This window comes from the organism of the source record quoted next, unplaced genomic scaffold, assembly GCF_019419815.1.
Source record: "Pyrus x bretschneideri cultivar Hongxiangsu unplaced genomic scaffold, Pyrus_bretschneideri_v1 Contig4, whole genome shotgun sequence".
NCBI classification, from domain to species: Eukaryota; Viridiplantae; Streptophyta; class Magnoliopsida; order Rosales; family Rosaceae; genus Pyrus; species Pyrus x bretschneideri.
Window position 1 is genome coordinate 8333053 of NW_025999723.1, and position 11843 is coordinate 8344895.

The 11843-nt window shown below is 35.2% G+C and overlaps 1 pseudogene; it reads right to left on the reverse strand.

Moving 5' to 3' along the window:
- Positions 1–7010: 7010 nt before the first annotated feature.
- LOC125468669 lies at positions 7011–11216 on the reverse strand (annotated as a pseudogene).
- Between the last annotated feature and the right edge of the window lie 627 nt (positions 11217–11843).

Consider the following 11843-nt stretch of genomic DNA (forward strand, 5'->3'; position numbering starts at 1 on the left):
CGCACAATATATCATGAACGGATATATTTGAAGGATTTCTGGAATTCTCACTGAAAGGATCCTCTCTCCTCATTGCACACTAAACATAATCAAGGATATTAATAATAAAAAAATCAAGAATATTAATATGTAGAAAGAAAGAAAAAGTTGAAAGTTTGGAAGACTTCGTACTATTATATTATATCAGGAAAACCTAACATTGAAATTTGAAATGAAAGTTGAATACGGTTCTTGGTTTTCTCTCTTTTTCTTAAGCTGTTTCTTCATCATTTTTCTTAAATAATAGTGTTGATGAATAAGCTTCTGTTATTATGATGCAGTATGTACCGGAGTTAAAAATGGTTAGCCGAGTTTGTGAAGATCTAAAATGCTAATGCATGTGAGTGACACATGATTTTTTCAGTTAACTAAATGGATGAATAACTACAATAGAGACAATTGAAATCAAATCAAGGAACTTCAACTAAACTAAGGAACCAAAAGTGTGATTTGACCTTATATAAATATTAGAATTGGTAGATCCTAGATATAAAAATGTGTTGACAGTGGCTTGTCCAATTTCTCTGTATGTTGTCTTGTGAAAAACATATATTGAAACTATCAACAGTAATATTTGTTCTGTACAAAACGAAAATTTGAGTTGGGAATCAAGCTTGATATGCACAAGGCATACGATAGAGTGAGTGGGATTTTTTGGAGGCTAGTAATGGAAAAGATGAGGTGCTGTACCAGGTGGAGGAATCTTGTTATGGGTTGTGTCAAATTGGTGGATTTTGCGATGATCTTGAATGGGCAGCTGGGGAAGAAGTTTGTCCCGTCACAGGGTATTCAGTCAGGGTGACCCTTTATCCCCGTATCTCTTCCTTCTTATTAGTGAGGCCTTATCAAGACTTATCCAGACGGCGGTTGAGAGGAGGCATCTCATGAGTATTCGCACTAATCCTCTTGGACCTATCATCTCACATATTTTCTTCGCGGATGACACATTGATCTTTCTACTGGGCTGATAAACAGAACTGTTGTAGCCTGGTCAAAATTATTGATGCCTACTTTGCAAACGGGGACAGGTACTTAAAGCTCGATACTTCCCACATTGTTGCCGTTTTTTTATGCTAAACGGGGAGGTAGGGCCTCGTGGGTTTGTACAAGTTTATTGGTAAGGAGAGATACACTGCTTCAAGGGACCCATTGGCAAATAATGAATGGAAGTAACGTTAGGCTTTGGTTGGATAGATGGATCCCTTCTCTTCCTATCGAGCACCCTACTCTGCAATGTGATAGGTCGGTATCTAGGAATACACGTGTGGAAACACTAATATGCTGGACTTCAGGGAATTGGGACATCAATTTCCTTATGCCCTTTATTTCTGAAGTGGAATATAATGCAATTTTGGATACTAGCATTGGTGACCCTTTGAGGAAGGATAGAATTGTATCGCCGGACATTAATCGGAATGGTATCTATTCTGTGAGGTCGAGATATCATTGTAAGCATTCTAGGGCAGGTGTCTTTAGCTGGTCGGGTTGCCTCTTCCTCCTTATCGACTCCAAGCCATGTTTGGAACTTCATCTGGAAGCCGAAGACCCCTTGAAAATTCACAGCTTCATGTGGAGAGCATTGAATTAGGTTATGGCCACCATGGCAGACCTCTTTAAGCGGCGAAGCTCACCTTCTCCAATGTGCCCTATATGCAATGCACATGATGAATCGGTGGAACACTTACTCCTTTTGTGCCCGTGGGTTGAGAGCAACTGGTTTGGTGGGTTTCTAAATTACAAAGTGAATCGGGCTGGAATTTCCACCATGGAAAACTGTTTATCTTCTCTTATAAACTATAATCTGAGCTTGAAGGGGGATATTCGAGGGATCTTGTCATATGCTGTTTTCACATGTTCGCATATCTGGAAGGCTAGGTGTAGCTACCTTTTCAACCAGAAGGTATTTCACCGACAACAGGTCCTTATGACAATCTCTACTACGGCTAGAGTTTTTTTGGAGGCCTCTCGTGGACCTACAGGTGAACACTTGGACAGATCAGTCGATGTCTGCTACGCTAGCTCATTGGTCTCCTCCTTTCTCCCCTTTTACGAAATTCAATGTGGATGCAAGTTGGGTTGCTGCTACTGGTAATCGGCATGCTAGGGTTATAGCAAGAAATGATGATGGCTTGTTTGTGGCGGTGAGAAAGTTGAAGATCAAGGCGCAAGTGCTGCAGCAATGAGGCACTGACAATTTTATACAGCTGCGAACTTGCCAGTTCGATGGGTATGAAAACGATTATTGTTGAGTCTGACTCGAAGGAAAATATTTATTGCTTGTTAGATGCCTCAATAACTGGCAACTGGGAGACCTTTCTACATTGGTCAAAATCATGTGGCTTGGGGAGTCATTTTAGGCTTGTTGCTGGTCTTGGGTTTCAAAATCGGCCAACATAGCGGCGAACTAGTTGGCGTTGAAAAAAAAAAAAAGAGATGAGCGATTCCACTTAGGTTAACAAATTCTCATCTTCGTTGGTTCATGTTCTCAACAATGATGGGTTACCTTATCCTCTCTACTTTCTTGTAATTGCTAGTGAAGGGGACGGCATTTTAGCATTTGTTGTAGCGTCTTTTACCTATGTACCCTCCTTCATTACCTTATTTATGTCTTTATTTTCTTGTTGCTTGGCTCTCTGTGGGCTTCCTTTGTACTCTTGACTTTTGCCCTGGTTATGAAAATCTCCAGTTCACCAAAAAATAAGTAAATAAATAAATAGTTGTACATTAATTTGTAAAAATAGCAAGCAAATTTTTTTTGAATTCGCATACAATTTTTTGTATATTAACATTGTTCTAAATCAAAGCTTTTGCTTTTGTACGAGCTAGGCAAATCCAGCTTCCCTCTCTATTTCTGAGCTCTGCACCCAAAGATATGGAGTTCATAAAATAAATCACCATAATAATATGTATGGATGAAGAAATTTAAGATTATTAAAGAATTTTAAAATAACGGAAATTGAAATGATGGGATTTTAATTTCTAGAATTTGTTAATTGTCTTGTTTGGTTAATCTAAAAGAACAAAGGAATTGAATATGGAATTTATTATTTTTAAACTTTTAATCATAGGAAATGACGTCTATTTACATGAAATTTAAACTTGGGAATTGGAGGTCCCAAATTCCAAGTTTTTTTCTACGTGGAAATTTTAAATTTCTATGTTTATAAATCCAAATAAGGAAATTGGTGCATATCAATTTATAAATTCTGACTTGTACCCAAATCTTGCCTCATCCAAACATAGTGTAAAAGTTCAAACTACTCTTTAGTATTGTGCAAGACAACTAGTTATTTGTGAATAAATGAAACTTTTAATTAGATTAATATGTTATCGTTTGTATATTACACTTACATAAAATCAGGGACCTTGCAATAATTATTGATATTTTATCCATTTAAGTATTTTATTTACTTTGGATTTAATTATCTTGGATATCAATTAAATTATATTCTTTGTAAATAGCATTTTATTGCATCGTCAAAAAGCAATTATGTTTATGCATACTGGTGGGGGTTTGATCCCTACTGGTCTCCATTTTCCCCTAACAACTAACAACTTAACCTACTAACAATATCATTTGTAAAATAAAAAATTTTCATTCTTCTTTAAAAATAGAAGGAGATTTCCTTTTGTCCATTCTTATGCATAAAGGTTCGAAAAGGAGTTGGAAAATTAGCATTTTATGCAACCAAATGTTATACTTCTAAAAAGAAATAAGAGCTATCTTTTTAATAGGACATGCTATAGATTCGTTTGGAATTATTTTTTAAAATGATTGAAAACACTTTTAGATAAATTGCATTTTTATTAAGGATTGTTTCTAAAAATATTTTCACCAAAAACCCTTTCAGCTATTTTAAATACACTTTCAAGCGAACTCTATATTATTGTTACAGATAATTATGAAGACATTCCATCAGAAATTAATAATTATGCAGACACATTTTTTTGTGATTGTGGTTATCTAGGGGTGCAACTTAGGCGGGTTAGATGGTCAACTCAACCCTAACTCAGCATTCTTAATTCGGGCTTGGGTTGGCTTGGGGTTCATGCTAGTTTCTTTGGGTTCGAGTTTAAATTAGGGTTTGGGCAAACTCAGATTGGGTTTGAGTTTGTCTAACTTTATTAATTTCAATCTTGTAACACATTATTTTATAAGATAAATCTCAAATTTTGAACCAAATAACATCAAAAATATTTAAATTCAATTTTACACAGACAATACCAACGTTTTAACCAAAAGAAACATAAAATCAGCACAATCGTTCATTGTTCAAGTGAAAACCAAACAACAATCTTCAAGTATTGCCCTCGCAAACTTGTATCTAGCTTATATATAATATGAAGTGGGATGGTTAATATGTACATACGCAATTCAGGCTAGAAATCGGGTTGGGTTTGGGTTGACATGGACGGGCAAAAAATCAACCCAAAGGTTGGATTTGGATAGATTTTTACTTTGTTCTAACCCGCTCGATCGGGTTTAAATTAAATTGGCATGGGCGGATTCAGGTTGACCAACCCAAATTGCACCCCTATGGTTATCGGTCATTCCATCTACCTATCCGAACAACTTGTCCTCCCCTTTTGATAAAGCTTGTGACCCGAAATAAACCCAACTTTCTTGTGTGATAACAATTTCTATTTTCTTAATAACTTAAAATGATATTGTTCATACTTAAAAGTGAAATAGACAAAAATATATTTCATAAAAAATGATAGAACATGTATGTATTATTTAGGATATCAAAATAACTAACTCAAAGTTTCTCGGGAGCATATGGTAATTTGCAGAATGAGATCCAGTTCGGATTTCTACGTCCAGAGTCTGCGGATCATGAGATTCAAACCGTTCAAAAGACAGAGAAATAGATTCAGATCATCAAGTTTTTAGGTTTTTTGTAAAGTGAGTGCGATGGGCTAACAAGAGTTGTAGGATTAAGATTGGATGGTCTGAATCTCCCGGTCCAAGAGGCTTTGAATACTGAAATTCAGAGTGGATCTCAATCTGTAATTTGCTCTACTTCGAAATGCAATGGATTAAGCATTACTAAACCTTGATTTCTATCTTTCGGTAAATAAAATTTGCTATCATAACTGAATGCAAACAACAACAAGAAAAACCAACCAAACAAAAAAAAAAAAAGGTAGGACAAGACAAGGTGTTTTCCAATAATAAACAAAAAAAGCTTAACCTATCTGCAAAGATAGAGAATATAAAATTTTAACATTTAGAGATTGCCACAAGTGTTCGAATAGTACATTAACATGTTCGGTTTACAATGTTGCTTGATGGGTTGGCAAAATATTAAATTAGGTTTAGATGCTAAAGTAGATGATCATTTTCTGGGAAGTTTGGTATTAAATTGTCGTGCTCTTATGCACTAAAGTTCGTTTTGTGAAATTCGACATATTGACCGTGAAAAGAACTTATTAGGGTTTGTGACTTGTGCTGCAGTTTGAGTCTAGTCTTTTTTTTATCAAGCTTCTCCTTCTTGTTGTCAGTTGCTCATTGCAGATGTATTTCGTAACCTTATGATATTCTTATGTAATCTTTTTTTTTCTTGTAGGCATATGCCCCTTGTCGACCAAGAAAAATATATTAAATCTGGTGAGTACAAACTGAAGTAATCTTTTAGCTTGGAGAGATACCTAGGATAATGCAAAATAGAGTAATGTTATTCGTACCATGTTTTTATACTACCTTAGGTGGTATCTGATGTGGATAGCTACATCATTTGAAAAATTTGTAAAACCCAAGGAAAAGAAGGATAAAGACTCCTCGTATACTACAATCATCATTTAACTAACTAGTTTTTGTTAATTATTAGTTTATTAAATAATGAACTAAATTTAAAAATTTGATTAATTCAAATAATATGGCTCTCCACATCAAATGTCATCTAAGGTGGTATAAAAATATGGTACAAAAACATGGTATGAATAACATTACCTGCAAAATATATGTACTTTGATTTATCCGTGCTTTTTTGAATTTTTAATTAGAAATTATTTTGGACAAACCAACATTGTAGATTCTCTTTCGATTGGTGTGCTTTACAGGCTGAAACATTAGCATTGAAGGAAACTCCATGTGCTAAATTATGTGCTTGAAACCCTCAATATTAAATCGCTTTTATAATCAAGAAACAAAATCTGCACTTTGAGATTGGTTTGTCAATGCTCATTACACACTAAACATAATCAAGAATATAATCAATAATATTAATTAAAAAAAATCAAGAATATTAACACAATCCAATAGTAGGGAAGTTATGCATGAACGTAATGCTCATAATGTCCCTCTAGACCTAGCTGCTGTTGAAGTCTTAGTCTTTTCTTGGAATTGACTTAGTGAGAGCACCCAAGTCGGGACAAGAAGGATATGAATTTTCGTACGAGCGAACTTCGTAACGAGAGAAAGCTTCCTTGAGTCGTTGTCCAAGCATGAACTGCGCAGCCCCTTGCTCTAGTTGAGTTACTTTGCCCCTTCCTCACGCTCTGTTAATCGGGAGAGGTATAGCTATAGCCAGGTGTTCCTCTGGTTATTCCTTTTTAGTAGAATGAATTGTTTTTCTCACCCAAAAAGATCTCTGCAGGGCTACCGCCTGTTTAAGTATCATAAAAAAGTACAAATAGGGCCTCTTTCTCGGACCTCTCAGATATAGAAGACATTGGGGATGCAAAAAGTGAGTTTCTCGGTAAGGAACTTTCATGGCTTTCTTATAAGAAAAAAAAAATCAATTTTTGAAAGACTTTGTACTGTTATATCCGGAAAACCTAACATTGAAATCTAAATGAAAGTTGAACACGTCTCTGGTTTTTTCTGGAGCTTTTGCTTCATTTTTTCTTAAATGATGGTGTAGCGTATGAATAAGTTTCTTTTATTGTAATGTGGTATGTACTGAAGTCGAAGATGGTTAACACACTCAATACAATTGTGAAAGGTACTAAAATGCCCATGCATTTGAGAAGCACTTTGTTTTTTTTTCCCTTCACGTACTAAATGGATGAAAAATGCAACATGTTCTTGAATTGCATCGTTTGCTAAACTACAAGATCCAAATTTGAGACAATTAAAATCATTAACCAAAAATGAACTTAAATTATTTTTGAATTCGTATACAATTTTTGTATATTAACACTGTTATAAATTCACAGCTTCAGCCCTAGTATGAGCTAGGCAAATCCACCTTCCCTCTCTATTTCTGAGCTTTGCATTTTCCCTTCCTCAAACGATCTTCCAGCTAATCTCAACATGTATCACTCCATTCTTTGAATTGATTAAGTGGTATTTCTGGTTGATCCGACCGTTGTGCACAATGTCTCGTAGATTGATTTCTACATATCCCAAAGATTCCTACGCGTAAGAGTTGAAAGAAAATCATAAGTTAAAATGTTGTCAATTATGTGCAGAGATTACTTGTTTACTGATACTAATTGTGTAAATGGAAGTATAAATGGTTGAACTAGTTCACACCTTCCTACGGAAACTAATTCCGGTCCTCTTGCTCACAACCTCAATATGAACTTTCTCACTCAAAGGTGGCTCATCTAGCATGAAAGGGAATTCCTCGCTCCATCGGGGATCACGAGTTTTCCGAAGCATCTGAAGAAGCCAAATTGAATCATATGTTACCAGAGGGATTATTAAGTTGCTGCTAACCATACTAAAACCAAAACTTACATGTGTTTTCTTGTGTTCTCCTCTAAATAGGAGGATGGCATAAGGATTGTTGTGGGACTTCCCTTCCACATTCTCGGCTCCTTGAATAATAACCGATAGTAAACCTGCTCCACATAGGGTTCCCTCATCTGATGACATTGACATGTCAATTCCGCTTTCGTTTCTCCTATGTACTGAATCAATAGGTCCACTAAATCCACCACTAAACCTGCTTATGTCTTCTTTGAAAGGCACAAAAGTTAGTTCCACCACAAGCTGCCCTCTTTGCTTCTTGTTTGTACAATTGCTAATATTCGTGTCCTTGAGCAAATCAAGTTTAAACTCTTGCAACTCATGGGGTGTAAGTTGTTTGAGAGGAACTAACTGCATTCCTATCCTATCATGCCCACCAACCTGCAGGAAGAGCAAACTAGAATGATCAGAAACAGCCGTCTAAGCATAACTACGCGGTTTTTTTTTAGCTTCCATTGATCTGGTGAAAGAAGTAAAGGGGGTAAGAGATGATACCTTGTCCCAGTCAAAGACTTGTAACCGAAGAAGTTGGGTCTTGGGATCCTTCACAAGAAACTTGAACTTCTCGTTCCACTCGGGGTTCAGGTTTTTCTTCTTGATAGTTGTTTTCTTTGCTGGCAACCCATCTCCAGTCAGGCTGAGCTTGACATAAGGATCGGATGATCCTATGATATCTTCTTCAAGAGTTTAACCGCGTGAACAACATTCACGTGTAGTATTCCCACCGGCTTCTTTACAGCCACTCTGTATAAATGAAAAATTCATAAACTTCAGAGAAAGTGACCAGAGCAGAAAGCTGTATCATCTCAGATCAACTTACGTTGAAACATCAAGGATAGGTATTTCAAGAGTCCGAGGCCAGAGGTAGAGGCTTGCAACTTGCTTTTTAATAGTCTCCTGCAGGAAATTATATCACATAATTGATTCAAATCCAACCAACCATTCAAATGTCAGACAATTAAATAAAATCCCAACTTCAACATGAAAGTATTACCAGTGCAGCACCTGAACAAAACGATAGAGGCCGGGTATGGACATGATATCGGCTCCCAATATTTTCATTCCAAAATCTACACGAGGCTGCAGATAGTTGAGAGAAATTCAGCATACAAAACAGATCTTATATATCCAACCTTTTAAGGCACGAAAAAAAATATGCGTTAATTGGTGTCTTCTGCTCACCTTCTCCATCAAAGACACCACAATGTTAGCAAAGCATGGAAAGGAAGGCACGAGCGGTTTGAAAGCTATCCTTGGCGCCAAAAATACTTGTATATCTACTAACTGAAATGAAGTTTAGTCAAGTTTCTGAACAAATGCATCCACATTGAGGAAACAAATTACAAAAAGTCTTTGTTCCTCTGTCAAGAAATGTTTCCTTAGGTTCTTACCTGAACTGTGATTCGTAGAGACAGAACTTTTAACACCAGAATTATGTTGGGATTTCCTGCCCATTTAATTGATGGTTCCATGATTAATTCATTATCGTTCGTCTCGAAGACTTCAAGACCTGAAATGTTGTACACAAAAATAAATGATAGCACCACAAGGACAAACAAACGATGTTTGTTTGCTACTAGGAATGAACTTTTTCCACTATAATGTGTACATTTATGCATCAATATGTTTTCTTGGTCACAAGCGTTGCTCAAAATTTCCTGAATTTCAGGTATTATATATCGTACTTTCTTTCTTTCTTGTTGGGGGAATTAAGTTATGTAGCCTAATACTGAGACTTAAGTAATCAGCGATGTGACAAAGACTGAATGAATTATTCAGAAGAGAACCGAAAGTACTGATCTATAAAATTGAAAACTATTTGCGCACGCCAATTATGCAGTAAATCGAATTAGATATTGCTGTGAGTAAAGACTCACCATTAAGAATAGGAGGAAGGGTTCCCATATCTATTCTCTCAAACTCAATTGATTCAATCTGAAACTTCCCAATGTACTCATCAAATATAGGTTGAGCAACGCTTCTTATTGTTCCCGCAATTTCCTATAAATAATGTTAAAATCACATATCAAACTAACAACAATAACGATAATCAAAAGGAATATAAAGTGACCAAAGATTAGAATATATATCACCTTCTCAAGGTAAGGCCATAAATCTGCAATAAATTTATTCAACCAGTCTACCTGCAAAGTTGTGATTATAACCAACACAAAATGGATAAAGATAGAGCTTAGGAACAGCTAGAGAAACAATAATTGAAAATCTACGGTGGAGATTGGAAGGCAATGCTAACTCTATGATAATTAGGGTTCTTCACCCATGGTGGAATTTCAGGAAGAAGATCTAGCAAGGCAAATTCATCCAAATCATAAACTGGTCTGCAAACTGGATCCTGCATAGTACATGTTTGACATGAGTTAACCTTCTTCGGGTTATAAACTTAGTCTTTGACCCTTTTTGAATTTCACTAGTACACACAGAATTTTATTTAATTGATCTTTTGAAGTAATTTACTGAGAAGGTTGATGTCTGACTGCTAATGCGACAATCATAGTCATTACTAGAATGAAAAAGTAAGAATAATTCCTCTTAACAACTATAAGAATCCGAGTTTAAAAACATCCACATTATGAAACTATTCTATCATCTTTGCAGAGTCTTCCAAATGTGTTCAGCTGCTTGTTTTTCAACTTTCAAAAAGAACAGTTAATACCATTGCATTCTCACATTGGAACGTAAAATAAATTGAAAATTTTGAGTGTGAAAATAAATCCAGGATGAGAGCTTCACAACATTTTAAAATTAAGACTGAGCTGGTGAAATAAAGAAAAATACAGTTAGCCATCTACTAGTTGGTTACTAAGAGTTCCTAAGTTTGATTGGCCCTCCCCTGATATTGCTTGTATAAAAAGAAACAATTAGATATCTTTGCTTTCCATCTGAACTTTCGCATGGAAAATAGAAGTTCCATGAGAACATACAGTTTGAATTGCCGATCTGGAAAAGTCAAAATCTGACCGGAAACCAGCTAAAAATCAATTTGAAAAGAAAGTAAATTATGCAAGACAGGTAAATAATTCAACAAGTATAAATCTTATCAAATAAATGAATGATCAAACGAAGAACAATAACAAAATAGACTTACCTCAACTTCTTCGGGCTTTGAATAAACATAAAGGATAAACCCCACCAAGAGTCCAAGAGAAATTCCAATTCCAAAACCAAGAATTCCCAATAAACTGCTCACAAATCCCATCTTCTAAAACCTCCCTAAAAAACTCAGAGAAGCCACATGCATTAATGGCAACTAAGCCGCTGGAAACTTTCCCAACAAACAACAACTGCTTCAGCGATAGATTTCTAAGGAGAGAATATGCTGATCAGAAGCGTTTCGAATAAACTCTACAACTCAAACCGCCAAAACAGAAGAAACGTAAGCTGTAACTCTAAACACATACTATGAAATGATCTAATGAAATCGTTGTTATATCTTGTATATGTTACAGCTTGAAGGCCACGTAAATCTCAAAGTGTATATATGGATGATCTCATTTTCTTTTTCTTTTGTGGCATTTATATATTATAGGTATTATGGGTTGTTTTCAGGCTGTCGAAAATTCTTTTGGTTTTTGTTTTCGGTCAAAAAATTATATTGGATTTAGTCTTTTAGATTTATGTAGAAAATCACAATATATACCTTAGTTTCGTTGGAATCGTTGTTTGCTAATTCAAGAATCATATTGACTATTATATGTAATACGTTTTAAGGAGTGTGTTGCTACCGATAAAACACAATATGAGTCATATGAAATTCTATTTCTACAAATTATTTATTGAGGATTGTTATTGTCACTCCAAAAATTTTATTTTGCATTCTAAACTTCTAGAATTAAAAAGAAAAATACACGTAGTGTAAAATAAGATTTTTGAAGTGCTAATAACAATTCTTTATTTAATTAGTGGAAAATTATTTCTACTTAATTACAAACTAGGTCTTTGATTGGCTAGAAAAAGTTTAATTAAGGACAATACTTGGTTGGATACACCAATCGAGGCAAAGTATATGATATTTATTTTATTATATTTGGTAACCTTAACAATTTGTATGTTTGATGGGATAATATTTACGATGGGTCAAATTATG